An 8,729-nucleotide genomic window follows, 5' to 3' on the forward strand; every position below is an offset into this window, starting at 1 on the left:
CTCCTTCCACACATATGTCCATAAGGACTTGGTCTAACCTTTGATTAAAGTTGACCTTTCTAGTATAGGGGCGTTCATCTCCTTGCATCATGGGCAAGTTAAACGCCAACCTCACATTCTCCGGACTAAAATCTAAGTATTTCCCCGGAACCATTGTAACGTAGTTCTTTGGATCCGGGTTCTTACTTTGATCATGGTTCTTGGTGATCCATGCGTTGGCATAGAACTCTTGAACCATTAGGATGCCGACTTGTTGGATGGGATTTGTTAGAACTTCCCAACCTCTTCTTTGAATTTCATGTCGGATCTCCGGATACTCATTTCTTTTGAGTTTGAAAGGGACCTCGGGGATCACCTTCTTCTTGGCCACAACATCATAGAAGTGGTCTTGATGGGCTTTGGAGATGAACTTTTCCATCTCCCATGACTCGGAGGTGGAAGCTTTTATCTTCCCTTTCCCCTTTCTAGAGGATTCTCCGGTCTTAGGTGCCATCAATGGTAATGGAAAAACAAAAAGCTTATGCTTTTACCACACCAAACTTAGAATATTGCTCGCCCTCGAGAAATAAAAGAAAGAATAGAGGAAGAAGAAGAAGAAAATATGGAGAAGAGGGGTGAAGTGTGTTTCGGCCAAGTAGAGAGGAGAGGGTTGTGTTGTGTGAAAATGAGGAAGAATGGAGGGCTATATATAGGGGAGGGAGGGGGGGTTAAGGTTCGGCCATTTAGGGTGGGTTTGGGTGGGAAATTGGATTTGAATTTTGAAGGTAGGTGGAGTTTATGAGGTAGGTTTATGGGGAAGAGTGGATGGATGTGAGTGGTGAAGAGGTGATGGGGAAGAGAGATTGAGGTGATTGGTGAAGGGTTTTTGGGGAAGAGTGTTTATGGGATTTTGTGAAAGAGGGGTGAGAAGATGTGAGTGGAGGTAGGTGGGGATCCTGTGGGGTCCACAGATCCTGAGATAATCCTGTGGGGTCCACAGATCTTTGAGGTGTCAAGGCATTTACATCCCTGCACCAATTTAGGCATGCAAAAATGCCCGTGCACACAACTCTGGGCGTTCAGTGCCAGGTTGGTGCCCATTTTGGGCGTTCAACGCCCATTTACTAGCCATTTCTGGCGTTGAACGCCAGAACCATGCTTGTTCTGGGCGTTCAGCGCTAGGCTGCTGCCCATTTTGGACGTTCAGCGCCAGAACCATGCTCTGTTCTGGCGTTGAACGCCAGACAGGTGCTTCCTCCAGGGTGTGATTTTTCTTCTGCTGTTTTTGATTACGTTTTCAATTTTTTTATTTATTTTGTGACTCCACATGATCATGGACCTACAAAGACATATAACTAAAAAAAAAAATAGAGTTAGATAAATAGAAATTGGGTTGCCTCCCAACAAGCGCTTCTTTAATGTCAATAGCTTGACAGTGGGCTCTCATGGAGCCTCACAGATGTTCAGAGCTTTGTTGAGACTCTCCAACACCAAACTTAGAGTTTGGATATAGGAGTTCAACACCAAACTTAGAGTTTGGTTGTGGCCTCCCAACACCAAACTTAGAGTTTGACTGTGGGGGCTTTGTTTGACTCTGCTTTGAGAGAAGCTTTTTATGCTTCCTCTCCATGGATGCAGAGAGAGATCCTTGAGTTGTAAACACAAGGTTATCCTCATTCAATTGAAGGATTAATTCTCCCTTGTCCACATCAATCACAGCTCTTGCTGTGGCTAGGAAAGGTCTTCCTAGGATGATGGATTCATCCTCTTCCTTTCCAGTATCCAGGACTATGAAATCAGCAGGGATGTAAAGGCCTTCAACCTTTACTAACACGTCCTCTACTTGTCCATAAGCCTATTTTCTTGAATTGTCTGCCATCTCTAATGAGATTTTAGCAGCTTGCACCCCATAGATTCCCAGTTTCTCTATTACAGAGAGGGGCATGAGGTTTATCCCTGAACCAAGGTCACACAGAGCCTTAAAAATCATGGTGCCTATAGTACAAGGTATTATGAACTTTCCAGCATCCTGTCTCTTCTGAGGCAATGTCAGTTGATCCAGATCACTTAGTTCATTGATGAACAAGGGAGGTTCAACTTCCCAAGTATCAATGCCAAATAATTTGGCATTCAGCTTCATGATTGCACCAAGAAACTTGGCTGTTTGCTCTTCAGTAACATCCTCATTCTCTTCAGAAGAGGAATACTCATCAGAGCTCATGAATGGCACAAGGAGGTTTAATGGGATCTCTATGGTCTCTAGATGAGCCTCAGAGTCCTTTGGTTCCTCAGAGGGAAGCTCCTTATTGATCACTGGACGTCCCAGGAGGTCTTCCTCCTTGGGATTCACGTCCTCCTCTCCCTCATTGGGTTCGGCCATTTTGGTTATGTCAATGGACTTGCACTCTCCTTTTGGATTTTCTTCTGCATTGCTTGGGAGAGTTGTAGGAGGGATTTCAGTGATCCTTTTACTCAGCTGGCCCACTTCTGCTTCCAAATTTCTAATGGAAGACCTTGTTTCATTCATGAAACTTACAGTGGCCTTGGATAGATCAGAGACTAAGTTTGCTAAGCTAGATGGATTCTGCTCAGAATTCTCTGTCTATTGCTGAGTGGATGATGGAAAAGGCTTGCTATTGCTAAACCTGTTTCTTCCACCATTATTAAAGCCTTGTTGAGGCTTTTGATCCTTCCATGAGAAATTTGGATGATTTCTCCATGAGGAGTTATAGGTGTTTCCATAAGGTTCACCTAAGTAATTCACCTCTGCTATTGCAGGGTTCTCAGGATCATAAGCTTCTTCTTCATAAGAAGCCTCTTGAGTACTGTTGGATGCAGCTTGCACTCCATTCAGACTCTAAGAGATCATATTGACTTGCTGAGTCAATATTTTATTCTGAGCAAATATGGCATTCAGAGTATCAATTTCAAGAACTCCCTTCTTCATAGGCGTCCCATTATTCACAGGATTCCTTTCAAAAGTGTACATGAACTGGTTATTTGCAACCATGTCAATGAGTTCTTGAGCTTCTGCAGGCGTTTTCTTTAGGTGAATGGATCCACCTGCAGAGGTATCCAATGACATCTTAGATAACTCAGACAGACCATCATAGAATATATCCAAGAAGGTCCATTCTGAAAGCATGTCAGAAGGACACTTTTTGGTCAGTCCTTTGTATCTCTCCCAAGCTTCATAGAGGGATTCACCTTCTTTCTGTCTGAAGGTTTGAACATCCACTCTAAGCTTGCTCAGCTTTTGAGGAGGAAAGAACTTGGCTAGGAAAGCCTTGACCAGCTTATCCCAAGAGTTCAGGCTATCCTTAGGTTGAGAGTCCAACCATACTCTAGCTCTGTCTCTTACAGCAAAAGGGAAAAGCATGAGCCTGTAGACTTCAGGATCAACTCCATTAGTCTTAACAGTATCACATATCTGCAAGAATCCAGTTAAGAACTAAAAAGGATCTTCAGATGGAAGTCAATGAAACTTGCAGTTCTGCTACATCAGAGAAACTAATTGAGGTTTCAGCTCAAAGTTGTTTGCTCCAATGGTAGGAATGGAGATGCTTCTTCCATGTAAATTGGAATTTGGTGCAGTAAAGTCACCAAGCATTCTCCTTGCATTGTTGTTGGGTTCGGCTGCCATCTCCTTTACTTGTTCAAAATTTTCAATCAAGTTGTCTCTGGATTGTTGTAATTTAGCTTCTCTTAATTTCCTCTTCAGAGTCCTTTCAGGTTCTGGTTCAGCTTCAGCAAGAATGCCTTTTTCTCTGTCCCTGCTCATAAGAAAGAGAAGAGAAAAAGAAAAGAAGAGGAATCCTCTATGTCACAGTAAAGAGGTTCCTTATTGTTAGTAGAAGAAGAAAAAGAATAGGGGTGAAGAAGAATGAAGAATCCAAACACAAAGGTAAGGATAGGAGCAGTGATGTGAGATGAAGAGAGGTGTTAGTAGATGAATAAATAAATAGAAGGGGATGAGGGAGAAGAATTTTCGAAAAATAATTTTTGAAAAAGAGTTAGTGATTTTTGAAAAAAAAAATTTTTGAAAAAGGTTAGTAGTTTTTCGAAAACAAAAAATAAAATAATTACTTAATTAAAAAGAAATTTTTGAAAAGAAAAAGGGAGGATATTTTCGAAAATTAGAGAGAGAGAGAGTTAGTTAGGTAGTTTTGAAAATGATGAGAAGCAAACAAAAAGTTAGTTAGTTAGTTGAAACAAATTTTGAAAATCAATTTTGAAGAGATAAGAAGATAGGAAGTTAGAGAAGATATTTTGAAATCAATTTTTTTGAAAAAAATAAGATAGGAAGATATTTTTGAAAAGATATAATTGAAATTAGTTTTGAAAAAGATTTGATTTTTGAAATCACAATTAATGACTTGATTCACAAGAAATCACAATATATGATTCTAGAACTCAAAGTTTGAATCTTTCTTAACAAGTAAGTAACAAACTTGAAATTTTTTGAATCAAGCATTAATTGGTGATGTTATTTTCGAAAATTATGTGATAAAGATAAGAAAAAGATTTTTGAAAAACATTTTTATAATTTTCGAAAATAACTAAGAAAAATGAGAAAGATTTGATTTTTGAAAAAGATAAGATTTTTAAATTAAAAATTTGATTTGACTCATAAAAACAACTAGATTTTAAAAATTTTTGAAAAAGTCAAATCTAATTTTCGAAATTATGAGAGAAAAGAGGGAAAGATATTTTTTTTTATTTTTGAATTTTTATGATGAGAGAGAAAAACACTAAAAAGATGCAATACATGAAATTTTTAGATCAAAATATGTGATGCATGCAAGAATGCTATGAATGTCAAGATGAACACCAAGAACACTATAAAGATCATGATGAACATCAAGAACACATTTTTGAAAAAAATTTTTTGCAAAGAAAACATGCAAGACACCAAACTTAGAATTCTTTAATGCTTAGACACTAAGAATTCAAGAATGCATATGAAAAACAAGAAAAGACACAAAACATGCAAATGCAAAGATCAAACAAGAAGACTTACCAAGAACAACTTGAAGATCATAAAGAACACTATGAATGCATGAATTTTCGAAAAATGCAAGATGCACATGCAATTGATACCAAACTTATAACATGACTCATGACTCAAACAAGAAACAGAAAAATATTTTTGATTTTTATGATTTTCTAATTTTTTTGGATTTTTCGAAAATTAATTGAAAAAGGAAAATAAGGATTCCAAAAATTTTTAATATGAATTCCAGGAATCTTGCATTCTTAGTCTAAAGCGTCAGTTCAGGAATTAGACATGGCTCACTAGCCAGCCAAGCTTTCAATGAAAGCTCCAGTCCAAAACACTAGACATGGCCAATGGCCAGCCAAGCTTCAGCAAGATATCAGAATATACTGCTCATTACTTATCAAATATGTAACTTGCCTCTATGCTGATGGTTTGGAAGCCTCAGTCCAAAAGAATTTAGACATGGCTTTGCAGCCAGCCAGGCTTCACATGCTTCATGAAACACTAGAATTCATTCTTAAAAATTCTGAATAACTTTTTGAAAACAAAAGAAAACATTTTTGTTTTAAAATTTTTTCGAAAACAAAGGAGAAATTTTTTGAAAGATTTTTGAAAAATTTTTGAACACTTTTTGAAAAGAAAACAAAAAGAAAATTACCTAATCTGAGCAACAAGATGAACCGTCAGTTGTCCAAACTCGAACAATCCCCGGCAACGGCGCCAACAACTTGGTGCGCAGAAATTGGGATTACACTTTGATTATGTAAAATTCATCGCTCTTTCTTTCCCTGGTAATGGCGCCAAAAACATGATGCCAATACCATGGTTCACAACTTCGCACAACTAACCAGCAAGTGCACTGGGTCGTCCAAGTAACACCTTATGTGAGTAAGGGTCGAATCCCACGGAGATTGTTGGTATGAAGCAAGCTATGGTCACCTTGCAAATCTCAGTCGGGTAGGGTTAAATGTGATTGGATTAGATAATTAAAAGATAAATAATAAAGGATAGAAATACTTATGTAATTCATTGGTGAGAATTTCAGATAAGCGAATAGAGATGCTTTTCGTTCCTCTGAACCTTTGCTTTCCTGCTGCCTTCATCCAATCAGTCTTACTCCTTTCCATGGCTGGCTTTATGTGATACATCACCATTGTCAATGGCTACTTTCGGTCTTCTCTCGGGAAAAGGATCCAAATGCTCTGTCACGGCACGGCTAATCGTCTGGAGGCATCACCCTTGTCAATGGTTTCACCTTATCCTCTCAGTGAAAATGATCAACGCACCCTGTCACGGCACGGCTATTCATCTGTCGGTTCTCGATCATGCTGGAATAGGATTTACTATCCTTTTGCGTCTGTCACTAACGCCCAGCACTCGCGAGTTTGAAGCTCGTCACAGTCATCCAATCATTAAATCCTACTCAGAATACCACAGACAAGGTTTAGACCTTTCGGATTCTCTTGAATGCCGCCATCATTCTAGCTTACACCACGAAGATTCTGATTAAGAGATCTAAGAGATACTCATTCAATTCTAATGTAGAACGGAGGTGGTTGTTAGGCACGCGTTCATAGGGAATGATGATGATTGTCACGTTCATCACATTCAGGTTGAAGTGCGAATGAATATCTTAGAAGCGAAATAAGATGAATTGAATAGAAAACAATAGCACTTTGCATTAATCTTTGAGGAACAGCAGAGCTCCACACCTTAATCTATGGAGTGTAGAAACTCTACCATTAAAAATACATAAGTGAAAGGCCCAGACATGGCTGAATGGCCAGCCCCTCTGATCTAAGAACCAGGTGTCCAATGATATCTAATACAATAGTTAAAGGTCCTATTTATAATAAACTAGCTACTAGGGTTTACAGAAGTAAGTAATTGATGCATAAATCCACTTCCGGGGCCCACTTGGTGTGTGCTTGGGCTGAGCCTGAGTGTTACACGTGTAGAGGTCATTCCTGGAGTTGAACGCCAGTTTTGGTGCCAGTTTGGGCGTTGAACTCCACTTTGCAACTTGTTTCTGGCGCTGGACGCCAGAATTGGGCAGAGTGCTGGCGTTGAACGCCAGTTTACGTCATCTAAACTTGGGCAAAGTATGGACTATTATACATTGCTGGAAAGCTCTGGATGTCTACTTTCCAACGCGATTGGAAGCGCGCCATTTCAAGTTCTGTAGCTCCAGAAAATCTACTTTGAGTGCAGGGAGGTCAGAATCCAACAGCATCGGCAGTCCTTCTTCAACCTCTGAATCTGATTTTTGCTCAAGTCCCTCAATTTCAGCCAGAAAATACGTGAAATCACAGAAAAACACACAAACTCATAGTAAAGTCCAGAAATGTGAATTTAACATAAAAACTAATGAAAACATCCCTAAAAGTAACTAGATCCTACTAAAAACATACTAAAAACAATGTCAAAAAGCGTAAAAATTATCCGCTCATCAATGAACTGTTCTGCTTGCTGTTTATTACCCGAGAACATCCAATTTTAGCCGGAATGCTACCCAATTTTCTGTAAATTGTTTTTCATTCTTGTGTTGGTTTTGGCAATTTGAATTTGACTTTACTTAGCTTTTCCCAAACCACTTCATGAATGCACGGGCCAGCATTCTCATTCCTTTCGATTTTCTGGTTAATAAATTGCACTTTTGATGATTCAATTTTACTTTTTGCTATTTCTATATCTATATGACTCATCAACAACCTGATTTCCTTGCTTGAATATAAGTTGACTGTTGCTTAAAATTGTGACATTCTTGTTACTTATAAACCGATCATCATGCCACTTACTCTGACTTTCTTTTTACTAACTCACTGATTTTTGCTTTCTAACCTCTTTTTTAATTTTAACCACTTTTAACTTTCTAGCTTCACCCTTTGATTTTAAATACCTCTTTCAATTTTTTGACTCATGGCATGATTATTGATTTTCCTAATTAACAGGTGTTTTACTTATAACATATTTTGGATTGTAATTTCTCATCTCAGCTTTTCAACTCTGAAACAATCCAAAATGCACATTTATTCAACTCATTTCATAATTCTACTGCTCTTTTGCCATTCTGTGCTTATATTTCCATTATTCTACTTGCCTACTTATTTTCCTGTTTTTATTATATCCTGGATTTCTGCTTTTCAGGATGTTTGACCCTCAAAGAAAAGGAAAAGGCAAGGCAACTACTAGTAAAAGGAAAAGAGGTGAATCCTCTATGTCTATATTGGACATTATGCATGATGACTCCTGGCGGGAAAAACACTTTACCCCGCAGGAGAAGGCTGACCAGCTCCTCCCTGCCAATGATCCAACTAAATTTGCAAACCGATACTGTGAGCTGAAGTATCCGATGTTTGCCACCTCCAGAAACCTGTACCTGGAGCGGACTCTGAGAATTCCAGAAGAACTACAATAGTACACCTCCGATCAGATAAAACAGCGAGGCTGGTTCTTCTTGGAGAGAAATTTGACTGAGGTCAATGCTTCCTAGGTAAGAAAATTTTACTGCAATTATTTGAAGACTTCCCTGGATGCAGTGCACCTCAAAGGGAAACAGATACTGGTCACTGAGGAAGCCATTGAGGATATTCTGCGCCTTCAGCCTAAGTCAGATCAGGCTGAAGAGGATATGAGGTTTATGCGATTTGACTGGGATGTTGTCAAGGAGAGGATAGCCCTTGACCCTACTTTCCCATGGGTCATGGGTAAGAACACCACAATGCCTAAAAGAATCAAGCTTATGTATCTG

General features: G+C 38.8%; 1 non-coding gene across 1 annotated transcript; it reads left to right on the plus strand.

Annotated features, from left to right (window-relative positions):
• Positions 1–3,118: 3,118 nt before the first annotated feature.
• On the plus strand, positions 3,119–3,226 carry LOC112746494 (small nucleolar RNA R71). The gene has a single exon (XR_003174375.1). It is a non-coding gene; the product is annotated as a small nucleolar RNA R71 (small nucleolar RNA).
• The last annotated feature ends 5,503 nt before the right edge of the window (positions 3,227–8,729 follow it).

This window comes from Arachis hypogaea, chromosome 14 (assembly GCF_003086295.3).
Source record: "Arachis hypogaea cultivar Tifrunner chromosome 14, arahy.Tifrunner.gnm2.J5K5, whole genome shotgun sequence".
Taxonomy (NCBI): Eukaryota; Viridiplantae; Streptophyta; class Magnoliopsida; order Fabales; family Fabaceae; genus Arachis; species Arachis hypogaea.